The sequence below is a fragment of the Felis catus genome, chromosome C1, assembly GCF_018350175.1.
Source record: "Felis catus isolate Fca126 chromosome C1, F.catus_Fca126_mat1.0, whole genome shotgun sequence".
Taxonomy (NCBI): Eukaryota; Metazoa; Chordata; class Mammalia; order Carnivora; family Felidae; genus Felis; species Felis catus.
The window spans coordinates 11,466,209-11,485,141 of record NC_058375.1 but is presented as its reverse complement, the minus strand read 5'-3'; the positions used below and the strand labels follow the sequence as shown (position 1 = coordinate 11,485,141).

At 48.0% G+C, this 18,933-nt stretch overlaps 1 long non-coding RNA gene across 1 annotated transcript; it reads right to left on the bottom strand.

The window, feature by feature from the left end:
• Positions 1-8,730: 8,730 nt before the first annotated feature.
• On the bottom strand, positions 8,731-18,684 carry LOC123379482. Its single transcript, XR_006583943.1, has 2 exons — positions 16,778-18,684; positions 8,731-8,936 (listed from the first exon to the last, which is right to left on the bottom strand). It is a non-coding gene; the product is annotated as an uncharacterized LOC123379482 (long non-coding RNA).
• Between the last annotated feature and the right edge of the window lie 249 nt (positions 18,685-18,933).

Here is an 18,933-nt window from a genome sequence, read left to right as displayed (position 1 = left end):
CAAATTTGTTGATGTTTCTGCTGAGAATTTCTTTTTTTTTTTTATTAAAAAGATTTTTTTTAATGTTTATTTTTGAGAGAGACAGAGACAGAACATGAGTGGGTTAGGGGCAGAGAGAGGAAGACACAGAATTCGAAGCAGGCTCCAGGCTCCGAGCTGTCAGCACAGAGCCCGATGCAGGGCTCGAACTCACGAGCTGTGAGATCATGACCTGAGCTGAAGTCAGACGCTCAACCGACTGAGCCACCCAGGCGCCCCACTACTGAAAATTTCTTAAGGTACCCAAGTACACCAGTCTATTTTCATGATAAATCAATATGATCTTCACACATATTGTAGGACTGATGTGGACCAAAGCTCTAGCTGATAAGAATAACTAAGAAAAAAAAAAATGCCATTCAGTGCATGTGTATTTTCTTACCAGGATTACAGGAGGTAATATACTTGAGCCCTGGAGTTTGAAAGCAATTTCCTATATGCTATGATTTGTTTGTTTGTTTTTATTTTATTTTTTTTTAATTTTTTTTCAACATTTATTTATTTTTTTGGGACAGAGAGAGACAGAGCATGAACGGGGGAGGGGCAGAGAGAGAGGGAGACCCAGAATCGGAAACAGGCTCCAGGCTCCGAGCCATCAGCCCAGAGCCTGACGCGGGGCTCGAACTCACGGACCGCGAGATCGTGACCTGGCTGAAGTCAGACACTTAACCGACTGCGCCACCCAGGCGCCCCTGTTTGTTTTTAATATCTATTTTTTTAGGTAAACTCTGCCCCCAACATGGGGCTTGAACTCATGACCCCAAGAGGAAGAGCCTCATTCTCTATCGAATTGAGCCAGCCAGGCACCCCACGCTAAGTAAGGTTTTATTCCCTAGGAGAAGCTCTTATCTGTGACTCTGACAGAATATCTGCGAGGAGAAGTAAATCAACTCAATGCCATCATTTTCAATTTTTCGTCATTATCACTGGCGATTAGATATTACATAATTAGCTACGGTCACACAAGAGGATTCAGCAGAGCAGTTTAGGATTAAATTTAGGAATTAGACATTAGGAACTCACCAGGATCCCATAAGTGTGTTTAAGTGTTGTAATACGGGATGCTTAATTAGACCTCCAGCCTCGTTCCTGCTGTTACCCAGCACTGGGCCTTTTAGGATTACCTAGGAAAAAGAATACTCAGTTCTCAGAAAATCTCAGAAGTCACGCTCAGGCTGAGGAAAGATATTTGCTGAGTAATGCAGCTCAGTCCCCTTCCTTGTAAAGCCGGAACTGCCATATGTGTTTTTTCCAATTAGCCCCACCAGATTTCTTCTCGGCATGATTGGGTGTCCTCGGGCCAACCGTTCTGCCTCTGGGGATTTACGCATTCTCGGTGAAATTTCTCTACACCATCTGATGTGATAGTCTCCCTCTACAGGTTTCCTGTTCTGGGTCACGTTGAAGGATTGTGCCACCTGGTCTTAACCTACTTCTGTCTCCCGCTGCCTCGGTAAAGAACAACAGTGTTGACCTCCACAGAATGGATCTGCCCTCACAGTAACACCCGTCCACCTTGCACCTTGCACCGGCCACCTTTTAATCGGGAGGATCCCCAGACCCGCTGCAAACATTAATTACGCTTCATAAATACCTCACTGATACTAGGCTGCGAGCCCCAGTAGCCCCATTTTATGATTAGGCTTCCCCAAATGAGATGGAACCTTTGCTTCAGCCCACTCAGAACAGGGACAAATCTGGGTCATGAGCACAGCTCCCCTCGCCTACTTAAAACTGCCCCTAGGGCTGTAGGAGAACTAATTTTCTCCCCATGCTCCCCCAATACCCAGAAAGTAGTGTTTTTATTTTGTTTTATGTTTTAATTTTTTTATTCATTTATTCATTTTTGAGAGACAGAGAGAGACAGAGCATGAGGGAGGGGCAGAGAGAGAGGGAGACACAGAACCTGAAGCAGGCTCCAGGCTCTGAGCTGTCAGCACAGAGCCCGACGCGGGGCTTGAAGCCATGAACCGTGAGATCATGACCTGAGCCGAAGTCGGACACTTAACCAACTGAGCCACCCAGGCGCCCCTGTTTTGGTTTGTTTTAATGTATGAGTGTTTCTCTCTGAAATGCCTATCTTTCTTTTGCAGCTGATTTGGAGCCTGTGACTGCTTTTCTAAGCTAGATGTGGGGATTTTGTGTGTGTGCTGAATTCACCTCTGGCAATTTGTTTACGATGAAATGAAGGTGTTTTACATTTGCCCTCATGTGTATGTATATCATCACCAAAACCAATTCAGGCCCTTCTGGCCCGTTTTCTTTTTTCCCTTCCTTTCTTCCTTCCTTCCTTCCTTCCTTCCTTCCTTCCTTCCTTCCTTCCTTTTCTTTCTTTTTTTTTTTTTTTTAGGGACAGGACCATATGGTGATTCAATTTTGGTTCTCTTGGATAAGAGGTTGCACCCTGGAGTCACCTTAGCCAGGGCTGCCCTCTTGAGGTTTACATATGCAGCCGCTCATTCTTTTAATGTATTTTTTAAATAATATATATATATATACATATATTTTAATGTTAATTTATTTATTATTATTATTATTTTTTTTTTTTTTTTTAGAGAGAGACAGAGTGTGAGCAGGGGAGGGGGACACAGGATTGGAAGCAGACTCCAGGCTCTGACCTGTCAGCACTGAGCCCGACCCAGGACTCGAACCCACAGACCGCGAGATCATGACCTGAGCGAAGTCAGTTGCTTAACCGATTGAGCCACCGAGGTGTCCCTCCCTGCACCTTCTCACTCATTCTAAAGCTTAGATCAGGCCTGTGTGTGAGGAGCAGAGAGAAGCCATACAAAAGGGCTAAGGACCAAGCGGTCATTGTCATAATAAACCCAGAAGCTTCTTATCTGCTTTGATGTGGTAGTGTAGTGAAAAGAGCCCTGACAGGGAGCCAAGAGTTCTCAATTGACCATTGGCAGACTGTGTGATCTCAGGCCGGTCATTTTTTTCTCTCTGTGTCTCAATTCCCCAACAGAACGGGAGCTGCTGGTCTAGTCCAGGGGTCAGCCAAGTTCTGCAAAAGGCCAGATCATACCATGTGGGGCTTGATGAGCCATATTGTCTCTGTGGCAACTACTCAGCTCTGGCACCATCGCTCAAAAGCATCCACAGGCAAACTGTAAGCAAATGAGTGTGGAGATGTTCCAATAAAACTTTATTATGGAAACGAAATTTTGAATTTCCTGTAATAGTCCCATGTCACAAAGCATTATTCTTCTTTCAATTATTTTTTGCACCATTTAAAAATGTAAAAAAAAAAAAAAAAACATGTGTAGTGCTCAGGCTGTAGGAAAAAATAGGCAGTGAGCCAGATCTGGCCCAGGGCTAAAGTTTGCCAACTTCTGGACTAGATAATCTCAGAGAGCCCTTCCGGTTGAATCTTCTACACGTTTAAAAGTCGACTTAACTATAGTTCCTGTTTGTTTCTTTTTCTTGGAAGACACATGCCCTTCCAGCGTGATAGAAGGGACATTGACCCCCCCCAAAAAAGATGTCTGCCAACTTCACACTGGTCAGCTTTAAACACTAGCAGTTCTTGTTTCTTGTTTCTTTTTTTAAAGATACTTATTTATCTTGAGAAAGAGAGTACGCTTGAGCAGTGGAGGGGCAGAGAGAGAGAGGGAGACAGAGAATCTCAAGCAGGTTCCACGCTGTCAGCACAGAGCCCAGCGCGGGGCTTGGTCCCACGAATTTCAAGATCATGACCTGAACTAAAATCAGATGTCAGAGGCCCAACCGACTGAGTTTGAGCCAGGCACCCCGCATTGATTTAAGATTCATCCCTCATGCAAATGCGATATTCTTACATCCGAAAAAATACATTTAACTTTATCGTCAGTACATCTTAACGAGGATGTGACAGAAAGTTGAATGTGGATTTGGAGAGGAGCGGAGGCCCAGACACTGTGTCTGGAAACGTAAAATGGTGTATTTATAACTATATATGCAAAGGTGGGCTGAGAGAAGGAAGAAGCAGGCTTTTCCCCACTCCTCAGCTTTGCAGAGTTCTGACCCCCCACTCGGGGTCCATGTGCCAGTCTTCTTTAAGGAATGAGTGCTTGATCAGGGGTCAGGAAAACTGGGTCTCAGTCTAGCTTGTGGCTTGCTAGGTAAGAGGGAAATCATTTGCCTTCAGCTTCCTCATCTACAATATGAGGATGACGACCCTGCTGTGCACCGTGCAAAGCTGAGCATATGTATGAGTGCCTGTGAGCTCTACAATGCCCCAACAACGTCCAGAATGTAAGGAGCATTTGCCCGGTTGAATTAGCCACCTCCCACTGACTAGCAAGCTATAGTCCTTCCCTTCAACTGTAATGTTGCTGCCCACTCTTTTTTTTTTTTTTTTTTAAGTAAGCTCCACACCAACATGGGGCTCGAACTCATAACCTCAAGACCAAGACTTGCACACTCCATTCACTGAGCCAGCCAGGCGCCCCCGAGAAGCCCACTTTTTTTTTTTAAGTAAGTTCCACACCAACATGGGGCTCAAACACATAACCGCAAGACCAACAGTTGCACATTCCATCTGCTGAGCCAGCCAGGTGCCCCCCAGAAACCCACTCTTGTCACGACGCTAATGGGCCATCCTTGGGTGGGGTTTCCACCTGACTCCGGTGGATCGCTGCCGTGAAACAAAGAACAGCCTGCCCCGTTGCCCACAGAACCAACCAGTTTCAGCTTGAAGAAGATGTCACATGACCGACACCAAGATGGTATTTCAGAATTTCTTCAGGACTGAAATTCTGATTTACGTTTGCATCTGCCTCAGAGATGTGCTCAGTGATGGATTGGATTCCAGCCTCTTCCCACAGCTGTCTTCTCCCCTCCCTTTCCGCTTCTCAGGCCCACCCCCACCCCACGCACTTCAAGAGTCACCTCCAAGAATGTATCCCTCTCCAGTCCCCTCTGGACTCCGAGGTCTTAGAGCAGTTTCTTTATTGTCATTCACTTTGGCCTTTTTTCTACCCTACTCATGTGGTTTCATGCCTGATCGCCCTAACCAGATTGTCTGCTTCTAGAGGGCAGGAACTCATCCACGCCAACTTTAGAGCTGGAAGGAATCTTGATGTTTATTCCCTTACTACATCCTCTCGTCTAATGCCCGAACCACTTCACGACGTCTCTGACAACTGTTGCTTTGGTCTCTTGCGGGCCTCTGGTTCTGGGGCCCTCCTTACCTGAAGAGGTCTGGCTCAATGTAGGAATATAAGATGCTAAACAGGGGGCGACTGGCTGTTTCAGTCGGAAGAGCGTGGGACTCTTGATCTCGGGGTCATGAATTCAAGCCCCACATTGGGTGTGGGGCCTACTTAAAATAAATAAATCCGCTTAAAAATAAAGATGCTAAATACAATGTTGTTGAATTCAAGCTACTTCTCCCTTAAGGCCGAGTCTGTCCTTGGCTGGGAGTGGGATACACAAGAAGGAGAACATTGAGGAACGAACAACATTTTGGCTAAACATGTTGGGGAATGTTTCCAACAATCTTATGTCCAGGCTATATAATTCACGTGTTGTGATTCAGCTCTTGCCCAATGTTATTTAGGGTAAGTGAATTACAAAATATCAACTCAATTACCTCTTTTTTTCTCCCTTAGGAGAGGCTTGGAGCATAATCATTCGGGATGACATTCAACTAGGGGCTGGACAGGCATTTCATCCATGCAGCTAACACTTGGTAGGAGCTGTGCCGCTTTCAAAGCCCTTTCCAAGACTTCAGCTCATTAGAACTTTTTTTTTTTTTTTTCAACGTTTATTTATTTTTGGGACAGAGAGAGACAGAGCATGAACGGGTGAGGGGCAGAGAGAGAGGGAGACACAGAATCGGAAACAGGCTCCAGGCTCTGAGCCATCAGCCCAGAGCCCGACGCGGGGCTCGAACTCACGGACCGTGAGATCGTGACCTGGCTGAAGTCGGACGCTTAACCAACTGCGCCACCCAGGCGCCCCTAGAACTTTTTGATGGAAGCAGAATTACCATAAATCTATAAAGGAAGAAACTAAAACTTGAATTTGGGGGCACCTGGGTGGCGCAGTCGGTTAAGTGGCCGACTGCAGCTCAGGTCATGATCTGGCAGTCTGTGAGTTCGAGCCCAGCGTCGGGCTCTGTGCTGACAGCTCAGAGCCTGGAACCTGCTTTGGATTCTGTGTCTCCCTCTCTCTCTGCCCCTCCCATGCTCATGCTCTGTCTCGGTCTCCCAAACATAAATAAACATTAAAAAAAAAATGTTTTAAAACTTGAATTTGGTTCCGAGGGTGACAGAGGCTCCTTAAACCCTGGTGTTCAATGTCCAAAAAGTCTAGTGCTCTGTTTCCCTAAGGGAGACAGTCATTCATCTAAAAAAAACCCTGACATTCTAAGTAGAGTTCACTCTGTCTTGCAAAGGCTGCATTTGGCCCTGGAGAAAGGTTCAGGGTCAATGACTACATATGGATACAGATTCCTCTGATGCCAGGAATCCGGGATAAGTGGCAGGAGACAGCCAAATACCTCTCTAGCCTTTCCCCCCCTCCAGTCTCCCCTTCTGTCCACTAGAGATGTAAGCAAATTCCTCAGATTCCCCCTGCCCAGTTCTGTGAAATGTTTACCTGTGTGCCAGGATCGACCTATATGTCCAACGGGGGTTGCTTCCCAGGCAGCATGATTTCAGGGGCTCCTGGGTGCTGCTGCTGGCCTCCTCCCCCATCCCGCCCCACTCAGTGGCTAGCTCAGCTGAAATGTCACTGCTAGAACTTCTCTCCTTTGCTTGAAGTGTGATCCCTGTTAAATTCAGAGACACCTTGGGAGCGGTGTCATTTTAACACCATTAGCAATCACAGTTCTGGGTGAACGGGTTTCAGAGTCTTTCTTAAGAGTAGTGGGGTTTCTTTCACGGAGAAAATGAAACAAACCACACGAGTCATGAATATTAATTACGGAAAAGGAAGCCTACTGGACACAGCAGGAAAGACTCCCAGAGCAGACCCGCAGCACGATGTGAACAGCACTGCCAACCCGCGCAAAGGGTGAGCTGGGGAGTGAGTGGTCCTGGGATCATCTGTAGCTCATTTGGAGAGACGTGCAATGGAACTAATCTCACTACGTGCTACACAAATCAATCCAGGTGTTAAGTGTGAAAAACAAACCCTACAACTTACAGAAAAAGATAGGATGATTGTTACGAGCTCAAGGTAAACAAGACTTTCTTAAAATTAAACGCAAAAGCAGAAACAACAACAGGGGCACCTGGGTGGCTCAGTTCATTAAGCATCTGACTTCAGCTCAGGTCATGATCTCACCATTCATGAGTTCGAGCCCCGCGTCGGGCTCTGTGCTGTCAGGGCAGAGACTGCTTCAGATCCTCTGTCCCCCCTCTCTTGCTGCCCCTTCCTAGCTCATGCTCTCTCTCTCTCTCACTCTCTTAAAAATAAATAAGTATTAAAAAAATTAAAACAAAACAAAACAAAAAAACAACAAACAAAAGCAACACAGACCACAAAGGAAAGAATCGATGCAATAACTCCACCAAAACAAATCAAAAGATATCTTAAGACAGAGATTGTTAACTCTGGCTGCACATGAGAATCACCTGAGGAGCTTTTGAAAAATCCTAGTACCCCGTCTCCTCCGGGGGTAGGCCTTAGGTACAGCCTCACCCCTAACACTTGCAGGGCCTAGAACAAGAGTAGCAGTGGAGGGGCGCCGGGCTGGCTCAGTCGGTGGAGCATGTGACTCTTGATCTTGGGGTTGTGAGTTCGATCCCCACGTTGGGGGTAGCATTTAGTTAAAAAAACAAGAAAAAGAAAAAGTACCAGTGGAGATTCACCTAACGAGGTCTAAAGATGTAACAGCTACAAATCAAGCTAACAAATTGCTAAATAAAATATTTTTCTATCTTTCCATCTTGACAAATAAACCTTCATAACGATTTGGGTGCCCGGACCAAGGTAGAAGGGGGTCATGGGTTTTGCAGGGTGTTGAGGGGGGCGGGCACATCCCTCGGGCTGTGTGGACTCGATACTGAGCAGGGTCTTCTAAAGCAGAGCCCAGGGCAGGGGTCCCTCCTACCTTGGTCTTAGGGTAGAACTGCCTGAACACCTGTACTTTTTTGTTGCCAACCTTTCATCGATGTTCATACATATAGATACATGCATAGAAAAGTACACAAATTATATAGGCATACGGCTTGAGGAATGTTCATTAAATATATCCATTAAGGATATATAAATATACCAGAGAATTTTTTTTAAGTACTCTCTATATTCAATGTGAGGCTCGAACTCACAACCCTGAGATCAAGAGTCACATGCAGGGTACCTCAGTGGCTCAGTCAAGCAACTGACTATTGGTTTCGGCTCAGGTCACGATCTCATGGTTTGTGAGTTCAAGCCCCACATCGGGCTCTGTGCTGGCAGTGTGGAGCCTGCTTGGGATTCTCTCCTTTCCCCTCACTCTCTGCCCCTCCCCCTCTTGTGCTCTCTCTCTCTCTCTCTCTCTCTCTGTGTCTCTCAAACAAATCAACTTAAAAAAAAAAAAAAGAGTCGCATGCTCTACTGACTGAGCCAGCCAGGTGCCCCTCGTAAAAAAATTTTTTTAAAGAGAAATAGCAACAAAAAGAAAGGACTGTTAAACACAAAATTTGGGGTAGTGGTTTCCTCTGGTGTGGACCAGGGGATGGGACAGAGAAAGACACATAATCAATAATTCCTAAATTGGGCATCAAAAGCACACAGTTTATTATGCCTTCTAACTTACATATGTCACATACATTCTTTTGGACATCCTCAAATCCACTCAGGGTCCTGTCATCTAGGGGCATTCAGCTTAAAGACAACTTAATCCTGGATATTTCAAATACTCCCGGCAGAATTACTGCAATTGATGATCTTGGCTCCTCCAAAAAACAAAACAGAACTTTCTATGAAGAAAGGGAAAAGGAAGCACGTGTCATAAATTTTAAAACAATCCAATGCAACGAGGTTATGTTTTAATCTTTTTTTAAAAAACGGATTACAAATAAAATGCATAACACATAAAATGTGAGCACTATATAAATCCACAGCACAAGAAATAAAACTTCCCCCAAACGCTCTGTCCTGAAGTCAACATTGTCAACAGTGACGTATGTATTCCTCAACCTTTTCTAAACGTAGTAACAGGACTAATTGATTTTCGCAGAAATGAGATTATTCTAGATAAACCCTTCCGAACCTTGCTTTTCCATCTAGCAACGGTCTCTTGAACAGATTTTCCCCCCACGAGGTCATCTTTCAGAGACAAGAGCAGGTGGAAATGGAAAACACCTTCCCCTTTCTGCCTGACACACTCATCTTTGAAAATCCAGCCCAAGTATCACCTCCATGAACCCATGGGATGCCAGGGTCAGGGAGACCCCAGAGATCTGCCAGTCTGCCCCTCCCCCATGTTACCAACAGGGGAACTGAGCCTTGGAAAAGACTGGCATTTGGCCCAAGTTGACCCAACAGATAGCCGCTGAGCCGGGAGTAGAGCCCTGGTGCCGAGCTCTGGGCATCCATCGCAGAAGTTGCTTCCCTGGGACCCATGACGCGCTGTTTCTTATCACGAAATCCCATTGTGTATGTACATGCACCTGATCTCACCTAAACGAGGATATCATATGTCCACTCATTGAACCAAAATTTATGGAGGGCCTACCACGTGTCAGACAGCAGTGAACTGGACAGAGAAGGTTCCGGTCTTACAGAAGTGTGGAGATGAAAACAAAGTAGGTGTGTGATGTGACAGAGAATGGTAGGCACCCAACCATCATGTGCTGTGGCTTGTCGCCCCAGACAGGAGTGAGACAAGACACCCAGCGGACAACTTTAAACTTGTGTCCCCTTACCAGGCCACGCAGTCTGTGATCTGTTGTGCGTATTTTTAGAATCCCCATCATCTTCTTTTTTTTCTTTTTAATTTTTTTAACGTTTATTTTATTTATTATTGAGAGACAGAGAGACACAGAGCGTGAGCAGGGGAGGGGGTAGAGAGAGGGGGAGACCCAGAATCTGAAGTAGGCTCCAGGCTCTGAGCTGTCAGCACAGAGCCCGATGCAGGGCTCGAACTCACAAACTGTGAGATCATGACCTGAGCTGAAGTCTGTCGCCCAACCAACTGAGCCACCCAGGCACCCTATAGAATTCCCATCATCTTCTGATTAGCAGAACCACATTGTGATTTGTGTGTCTTTAAAAGGGTTAATTTGTTTAATGTAAACATTTAAAATGTACTATAATTTGGGGGGCACTGGGTGGCTCAGCTGGTTGAACGTCTGACTTCGGCTGAGGTCATGATCTCAAGGTTCATGAGTTTGAGCCCCCCATTAGGCTCATTGCTGTCAGTACAGAGCCTGCTTTGGATCCTCTGCCCCCCTCTCTTTGCCCCTCTTCTGCTTGCACTCAAATATAAATAAAACATTAAAAAATTATAAGATGTACTATAATTCTTGTAAAGCTATTTTAGCATTTCTTCATTTGGTAATGCACTGGGAGCACGGTCCCCCCGACCCCCAACCACGGAAGCATTCCAGAGTCCCCTGAGTCTCTACGGGACCCTAATTTCGAGGTACGTGTCAACTCCTCGAAGGCAGGAAGAAGTCCTAATGTTCTGCCCACAGCTGTATTTATATTTGTTGGGGAGATCGTTATCAAAGAGAAGTTCACCACTGTGCCCTCTAGCCTGCATGGGAAAATAAGGCAGATAAATCACCCAACAGACACCGACTTGGGACTTCCCTCCCCAGAATGCTCAGAGAACATACCTAGCTGTCCTCCTCCAGGGACTTTGTTTACTCTGTCCTGAGTGTGCAGTCAGTATGAACTGGGAGCCCGGGAAGTTTGAGCCAGGGGAAGAGACCCCAGCCTCCAGGGACAAGTCCATAAGTTGGGAGGTGACGGGCTGATCCCAGGGACAAGTCCCTGGGATCAGCAGGGGCTTCTCACTTGTCCGTAAGGAGACAGCATAGAGTTGGAGGCATTTGGTCTCTGAAGCAGATTGTCTCTTTTCCACTGCTGGTCCCAGTGGTCAGACGCTGTTTCCACTGTTCATGTGGCGTGTGGGAGAGGAAAATACAAAAATAGGCTTGGCCAGGTGCAGCGGCACCTGCCTTGTGGGCCAGAGGGAAGCCTGCGGCGGGCTGCTCGGTGTTGTAAGCCAGCTAGCCTACACATCGCCCTTGTTTTTTGTTTTCAGTTATACAAATACATGTTTATCTTAGTCCATCTGGGTTGCTGTAACAAAATACCATAGACTGGATAGCTTATAAGCAACAGAAATTTATTTTCTGGGCTGCCTGGGGAGCTTAGGTTCAGGTCACGATCTCACCGTTCTTGAGTTCGAGCCCCTCATCGGGCTTTCTGCTGTCGGCGCAGAGCCTGCTTCAGATCCTCTGTCTCCCCCCGTCTCTGCCCTTGCCCCGCTCATGCTCACTCGCTCACTCTCTCTCAAAATAAATAAATAAACATTCAAAAAAAGAAATTTATTTTCTCACAGCTCTGGACACTGGGAAGTCTAAGACCAAGGGACCAGCGGATTCAGAGTCTGGTGAGGACTCGCTTCCTAGTTCACAGACACGTATTTTTTTGTTATATCTTCACATGGAGGAAGGGGTGAGGGATCTCTATGGGGACTCTTCCTCTTCCTTTTTATTTATGTATTTAAATTTTTAAATGTTTATTTATTTTTGAGAGAAAGAGAGACAGAGCAAGGCCAGGGGAAGGGCAGAGAGAGAGGGAGACATAGAATCTGAAGCAGGCTCCAGACTATGATCTGTCAGTACAGAGCCTGACACAGGGCTTGAACTCACGAACTGTGAGATCATGACCTGAGCCAAAGTCAGATGCTCAACCGACTGAGCCACCCAGGTGCCCCTTTATTTATTTATTTTAAGAGAGAGAGACTGAGAGAGAAAGAGGGAGAGCAAAGTGTGGGCAGGGGAGAGAGAGAGGGAGAATCCCAAGCTGTCTCCACATTGTCAGCAAAGAGCCTGACACAGAACTCAATCCCACAAACCATGAGATCATGACCTGAGCTGAAATCAAGAGTTGGACGCTGAGCTGACTAAGTCACCCAGGCGCCCCTTAAAGATTTTATTTTTAAGCGATCTCTACCTCCAATGTGGGGCTTGAACCCACAACCCCAAGATCAAGGGTCACAAATTCCACAGACCGATCCAGCCAGGTACCCCTTGGATGATTATTCTTTTTAAAAATATTTACTTTTTTATTATTACTAGAGAAATCCATACTCCTATCAAAAACAAAAAGGAAACAATGGAAAGTGAAAATGACCGACATTTAAGTCCCAGTCCCAATCCTCAAGATAATTAATATGTGGTCTTACAGATTTTTCTGTTCCTGCGTTCAAACATTTTTTTTTAATTTTTTTTTTAACGTTTTATTTATTTTTGAGACAGAGAGAGACAGAGCATGAATGGGGGAGGGGCAGAGAGAGAGGGAGACACAGAATTGGAAACAGGCTCCAGGCTCCGAGCCATCAGCCCAGAGCCCGACGCGGGGCTCGAACTCCCGGACCGCGAGATCGTGACCTGGCTGAAGTCGGACGCTTAACCGACTGAGCCACCCAGGCTCCCCAGTTCAAACATTTTTTAAACAAAAATGGAGTTGTTCAGGAGTGCCTGGGTGGCTCAGTCGGTTAAGTGTCCAACTTCGGCTCAGGTCACGATCTCACGGTCCGTGAGTTCGAGCCCCGCATCGGGCTCTGTGCTGACAGCTCAGAGCCTGGAGCCTGCTTCGGGTTCTGTGTCTCTTTCTCTCTCTTCCCCTCCCCCACTCATGCTCTCTCTCTGTCTCAAAAATAAAAAATAAAACAAAAAAAAAAATCGTAAACAAAAATGGAGTTGTTCCATGCACGCCGTTCTGCGATTTGTCTTACCTGCTCTCAAAATGTGTTGGTTCATTCAGACAACAAATGTTTATTGAGCCCCTACTGTGTGCTCAGAAGTTAGAGATCCAGCAATGTCCTTGCCTTCAAAGAATTTGCATTCTAGTGGAGGGGATAGTCATGGATGAGACACAAAAACACAACAAGCAGGGGTGAAACCCAAGAAAGAAATGACGAGTGAGAAAGGCCAACAGGAAGGCAGTTTGTATGGTTTTATGTCATCTTTTGGCGATTCTGCAGCGCGCAGTGGAGTTTCCAGCCTTTCTGTCACCAGTGATGCTGCAAGGAACATCTTGGCGACATAAATTTGCATGTCTAGAGGAGCAGATCTTTTTCTTTCTAGGGCTGGCGTCTGTTGCCATAGCCACAGCTGAAAGGGGGCTCTGGGGAACATCAGGACGTGGGGGGCAGAGGGAAGGGGGAGCTGCAGTGCAGGGAGCGAGCACTGGGTTCGGAGTCACACTGGAGAACAAACCACCGCTCTGCCATTTGCCTCCCCTCCCTGAACCTCCCCATTTGCAAGACGGGGAACCCTCTAATCTCGCGGGGTTATCGCGAGGATCACACATCAATTTTCCCCATGTGCTTCCTGGAACAGACATAGCGTTTTGTTCTTACATCCATCCACTCCTCAAACAGCTTTGAGACAGCCGTCAAAATACATTCAATAGGGACGGAGTTCCCTCGGGAGCAAATGAGCAGATTTTGTAAAGTGCCATTTCCTTTCCGTGCGCGTAGGAGGGGTCGAACCTTGCTATTTAAATTGTGATCTGGGGACCAGCAGCCCTGACTTCACCTGGGAGCTTGTCAGAAGGACAGAATTGCCGTCCCACTTCAGACCCATTGGTTCAATACTTGCATATTAACAAGATGCCCAGGATTTCACACGCACACGTTAGTCTGAGAAGCACTGGTTTAAAGTAGAAGGTTAAATGGCAGATAGAGTTAACTATCTCTTCACATCTCGATTGGAGATTGAAGAGGCTGTGACCTAAAACATTCTTCTGGGTTGAATCTGGACTACCAGGGGACTCATCCTCCCAGGGAGAGAACTTGACGAGACCCGATCATTTCCCTGATCTGTTTCTCGAACCAGGTGTGGGAATCTAGGCTACCTTAAGATCTTGAGCTGTCAGGCCTGGGAAGGGCCTGAGAGGTCTTCATTCCAGCTCAGCGGCTGCCCTGCCCACCCCTGCCCCACCCCCACGTCACAGGTGAGGCCCTGAGAAGGGCTGTAATTTGCTCAGTTACACACCCACCTAGTGGTGGCCTCAGTCCCGGCTCCTAGCCAGTCCTTCCTTCTGGTCTCAAAGTTTGGCCCACCATTTTTTTCTATGGATTCGGCCCCTCTTTTTCGAAAACGTGATTTTTTAATAAAACATTTTTTTTTCAACGTTTATTTATTTTTGGGACAGAGACAGACAGAGCATGAACGGGGGAGGGGCAGAGAGAGAGGGAGACACAGAATCGGAAACAGGCTCCAGGCTCTGAGCCATCAGCCCAGAGCCCGACGCGGGGCTCGAACTCCTGGACCGCGAGATCGTGACCTGGCTGAAGTCGGACGCTTAACCGACTGCGCCACCCAGGCGCCCCGAAAACGTGATTTTTTAAAATACTGGTTTGTTACAAAAGAATGAAGCGCCTATTGGAAAGAATTCAAACAACATAAAAATTGCCCCGACACCTCCACGCTTCGGTATCTATCTACTCAAGAGAAAGGAAAACATAAGTCACATGCAACACCTGTACACGAATGTCGACAGCAGCACTATTTGTAATAGCCGAAAATGGAAATAACCCAAGTGGCCATCAGCTGATGAATGGACAAACAACACGGTGTATTCATGCAATGAAATATCTGATAATTCAAAAGGACAAAGTACCGATACGTGCTACAACATGGGTGCGTACCTTGCAAACATGCTAAGAAAGAAGCCGGCCCTGAAAGACCACATAGTATTCCGTTTATAGAAACATCCAGATTAGGCAAACCCAATGAAACAGAAAGTAGATTAGTGGTTGCCAGGGGCTGGTGGGTGGGGAAATGGTTAAGTGACTCCTCATGGGTAGAGGTTTCCTTTTCGGGGGGTGTAGGGTTTCCTCTTGGGGTGATCAACATGTTCTGAAATTAGGCAGTGGTCATGGCTGTACAACTCTGTGAATATACCAAAAACTACATGTGAAAAAAACCCTTAAAAGGGTGAATTTTATGGTATGTGACTGACACCTCAATCAAGCTGTTCTAAAAAAACAAACAAAAAACGGTAGAAGAAAATAAAATACTCTTTAAGTCACCCTGCCCCAAGTAGCTACTTATTCACACCATAAATACTCACTGAGGGCCGTTCCTGAGCAGTCTGTGGGATGAGGACTCCATGTGAAGCAAATCTCACCTCCGATAAGCAATGGTCACCCCAATATCCAGAGCCCCATGACCAGTGCCTACACGGCTGCAGACTTTCCACCACTGACACTGAACCCTCACCTCCTTCCTTTCCCTCTGGTAACCCAAGCTCTACCCATCCAGGAAGTCCAGCCCTGCTCACTGGCCACCCCCGCCCCCAACCAGGTCACCAGCCACCTCTTCCAACTCTCCATCCTTACACCAGCCTCACCTGACAAAAGTCCAGTACTGGGCAGGGGAAAAAAACCCACTCTGAACTCATGCGATGCGTCCCCACTGGGCCCTTAGCGTTGCCAGACGCCAAGGTCATTTTCTCCCCCTGACTGTTGCACACCCTGTCTGTAAAATGGGGACAGTAATAGTCCTGGCACATAGTAGGCCCTCAACCGGGGACAGCCACTGGGGTTACGATCTGTGGTCTGCAGTCCAGGGCTCCCTGGGAACCTGGTCTCTGGGGAGACCCCCGCTGCGGTCATTTGTTTTGTTCCACTGGCTGGGAAGCCATGGGTTCTTTGCCATGTCTGATCATCCTCCCGGTGAGAGGGGGGGACGGGGCTCAGGGCAGTGAAATGCATGACCGAGTTCAGCAGTAGGAGAGGGAAGGTTACAACTTCCTGCCGCCGACCTCCCACAGGGTGGGTCAAGCCTGAGTCAGATGGCCAGGGCCAAAATGGAAACTTACCAGGGCCTCAGAAAGGGTGTGTGGAGGAGTTGGGGGTGCAGACAGCCGGCACCCCAGTCTGGAGAGAGGGGGAGGATGGCTGCCCCAGGAATCTGGGCTGTGCCTCCCTCCAGGGAGCTGGATCAAGGCCCAGAGGAAGGAGGAAGTGTGAACATGGCTCCCCAGTGACTCACTTCACCCATCTGGGGCAAGTCAACTCTCACCCCTGCCGGAAGCCCGCTTGCCTCCCACCCCGGGAATCATCCTGCTGGGTCAGCCTACTCATAACACTGACCCCGATCCGCCCACGGTCTTCTTTGTCCTCCACCTCTCTGTGGAGGTGTTGAGATGTTTGCAGGTGCCTGCCTGGGTCTAAAAGTAGGTCTTAGCAGATAATAGTGGCAGCCGGAGGGGTGGGAAAACCCTGTTCTACAAGTCGGGACACCTGGGGCTGTGCCACCAACCAGCTGGGTGGGCCTGCCAGGTCTCACAGCCTCTCTGGGCTCTAGTCTCCACTTCTTCAAGGACGGGAAACTGGATTCCATGTCCTACCCGTCCCTTGGCTCTGGAATTCTACCAGGGCTTGGGAATTCTCCGCTGGCCACTGCCCTTAGGGAAAAAGTCCCACCCTCTCCGCCCAGCCCAAGAGGCCCTTGCTGATTTGGTCCTGCCTCTGGGAATCTCATCCTCCCCCTTCCCACACACAACCCCAGCAACATTCAGCTGGGCCTAGCTAAGAGAGCAAGCTCCTGGAATGCTCTCGGTACAGCACCTTCACTGGCTGACGCCCACTCCTCCATTGGGCCCCAGCTTGGTGAACACTCTTCGGCCTTCCTCTCCAGGCCTGCCAGCCGTGCGCGTCCTCCTGCGGGGCTGTTCTCTCATCTCTCTTCCCCATTAAACTGAGCTCTCAACTGAGGGCAGGCACCTGCATACGGAAGGGTCAAAGAAAGTTTTATGAATGAAGGAAGGAACAAATGAATGAAACGGGAGCTCCAGGCAAGTGGTTTCTTCCCTCCACATGGGGCCTCCATGCGGCCACCCCAGAGCTCTGCCCGGCCCAGGATGGGGTGCTGGTCGGAGGGGGGCAGATTTTCAAGGGAGGCTCCAGCTGGGTTCTGGCCACGCCACAGCCCCAGCTGCCTGGCCCATGACTCACAGCCCCCAGAGTTTTCTCAGCCTTCCCTCATCAACCCTTCCCTTCTCGAATCTGCCTTCTGATCCGGCCTTTGATCAGGCCTTCAGGGCTAATATCTCTCGGCTTCTCTCCTGCTCTCCCCAGTGTCTCCCCATGAACTTCTGATCCCCACTGGCTTTAAAGAACCAGCTGGAGAGTCCTTGGCTGTATTGTTTTCTGAGGAATCCTCGCTTTGTTTACAGAAAGGACAATATCTGTCACACACGCCGGCTAAAGGTCACCGTGAATTTCTGTGACCCCCCCCTCACCACCCCACCCCTCATTTGACATCTGTCTCCTGGTTTCTGGGGTGGAGGGGAGCCCCAGCACTTTCCCCACCCCACCCTAGCACCCCCAGGCTCGACAGGCCACCCGGGTTAGGGAATGCCATCTCCAAAGCACTTGTTTACATGGGGCTGTGAGGTGCGGTGGGGGAGGGGGAGGGGCTTGCTCCAGTCCTGAGAACAATTGTGAATCTACTTCCCCTTCTGGGCCTCCATCAGTGAAACTCCTCCCTCCCCCAGCTCAGCACATGCCCATTTGCAAAAGCATCTGATGGCCTTTGTGTGTCCTCTTGTCCATGACAGGCAGTGCCCCCCACCCCCCTCACAGGCTTTCCCTCTTTGTCCGCTTACCTTTTTAGGAAGAAACTTTTCATTTGGGAATAGGTTCGGATTTGCAGAAATGTTGCAAAGATCACAGAGTTTCCTTACACTCTTCACCCTTTTGTTAACATCTTACAAAAACCACAGCGCATTTGTTAAAAGGAGGAAACCAATGCCGGCCTGCTGCTATTCACCAAACTCCAGACCTCATTCCATCTCACCAGTTTTTCCACAAAGGTCCTTTTTCCATCCCGGGATCCCATCCAGGGAAACACACTGCCTTTAGTTACCTGCTATTTCATCCCCCTTAAAGGTGATGACAAAGGTATAGACATCGCTCAGAGGCCAGTGCAGTGCAGAGAGGGATTAGGACTCGGCACTTAAATGTTTATTTATTTATTGTGAGAGACAGAGAGCGCTAGCAGGGGAGGGGCAGAGAGAGAGGGGAGAGAGAATCCCAGGCAGGCTCCGTGCCGTCAGTGCAGAGCCCGACTCAGGGCTTGAACTCACAGACCACAAGATCATGACCCGAACTGAAATCAAGAGTCAGAGGCTTAAGTGACTGAGCCATCCAGGTGCCCTGGGATGTGACATTTAGAGCTAGAAGTCACCAGTAGCATGGCCTCCGGCCCCGTAGGCCACTTATCTGGAGGATGGGATCACAGGTAGTTAACTTCAAGGCAGGAGTGAGGACGGAATGAGATCATGTCTGCAGGCATCTTCCTGCCCACAAGTTGGGAGCTGCTGTTATTATGACCCTCAGCACCATCATTATGAAGGGGCCCAGATCTCCTCAAGACTCCAGGTTCTTTGCTAAGGATTATGTTTAAGATTTCTTTTTTATTTTTAAAGTAATCTCGGGGCACCTGGGTGGCGCAGTCGGTTAAGCGTCCGACTTCAGCCAGGTCACGATCTCGCGGTCCGTGAGTTCGAGCCCCGCGTCGGGCTCTGGGCTGATGGCTCGGAGCCTGGAGCCTGTTTCCGATTCTGTGTCTCCCTCTCTCTCTCTGCCCCTCCCCCATTCATGCTCTGTCTCTCTCTGTCCCAAAAATAAATAAACGTTGGAAAAAAAAAAAAAAACTTTAAAGTAATCTCTACCCCCAACAAGGGGCTCAAATTTACAACCCCAAGAGCAAGTCGCATGCT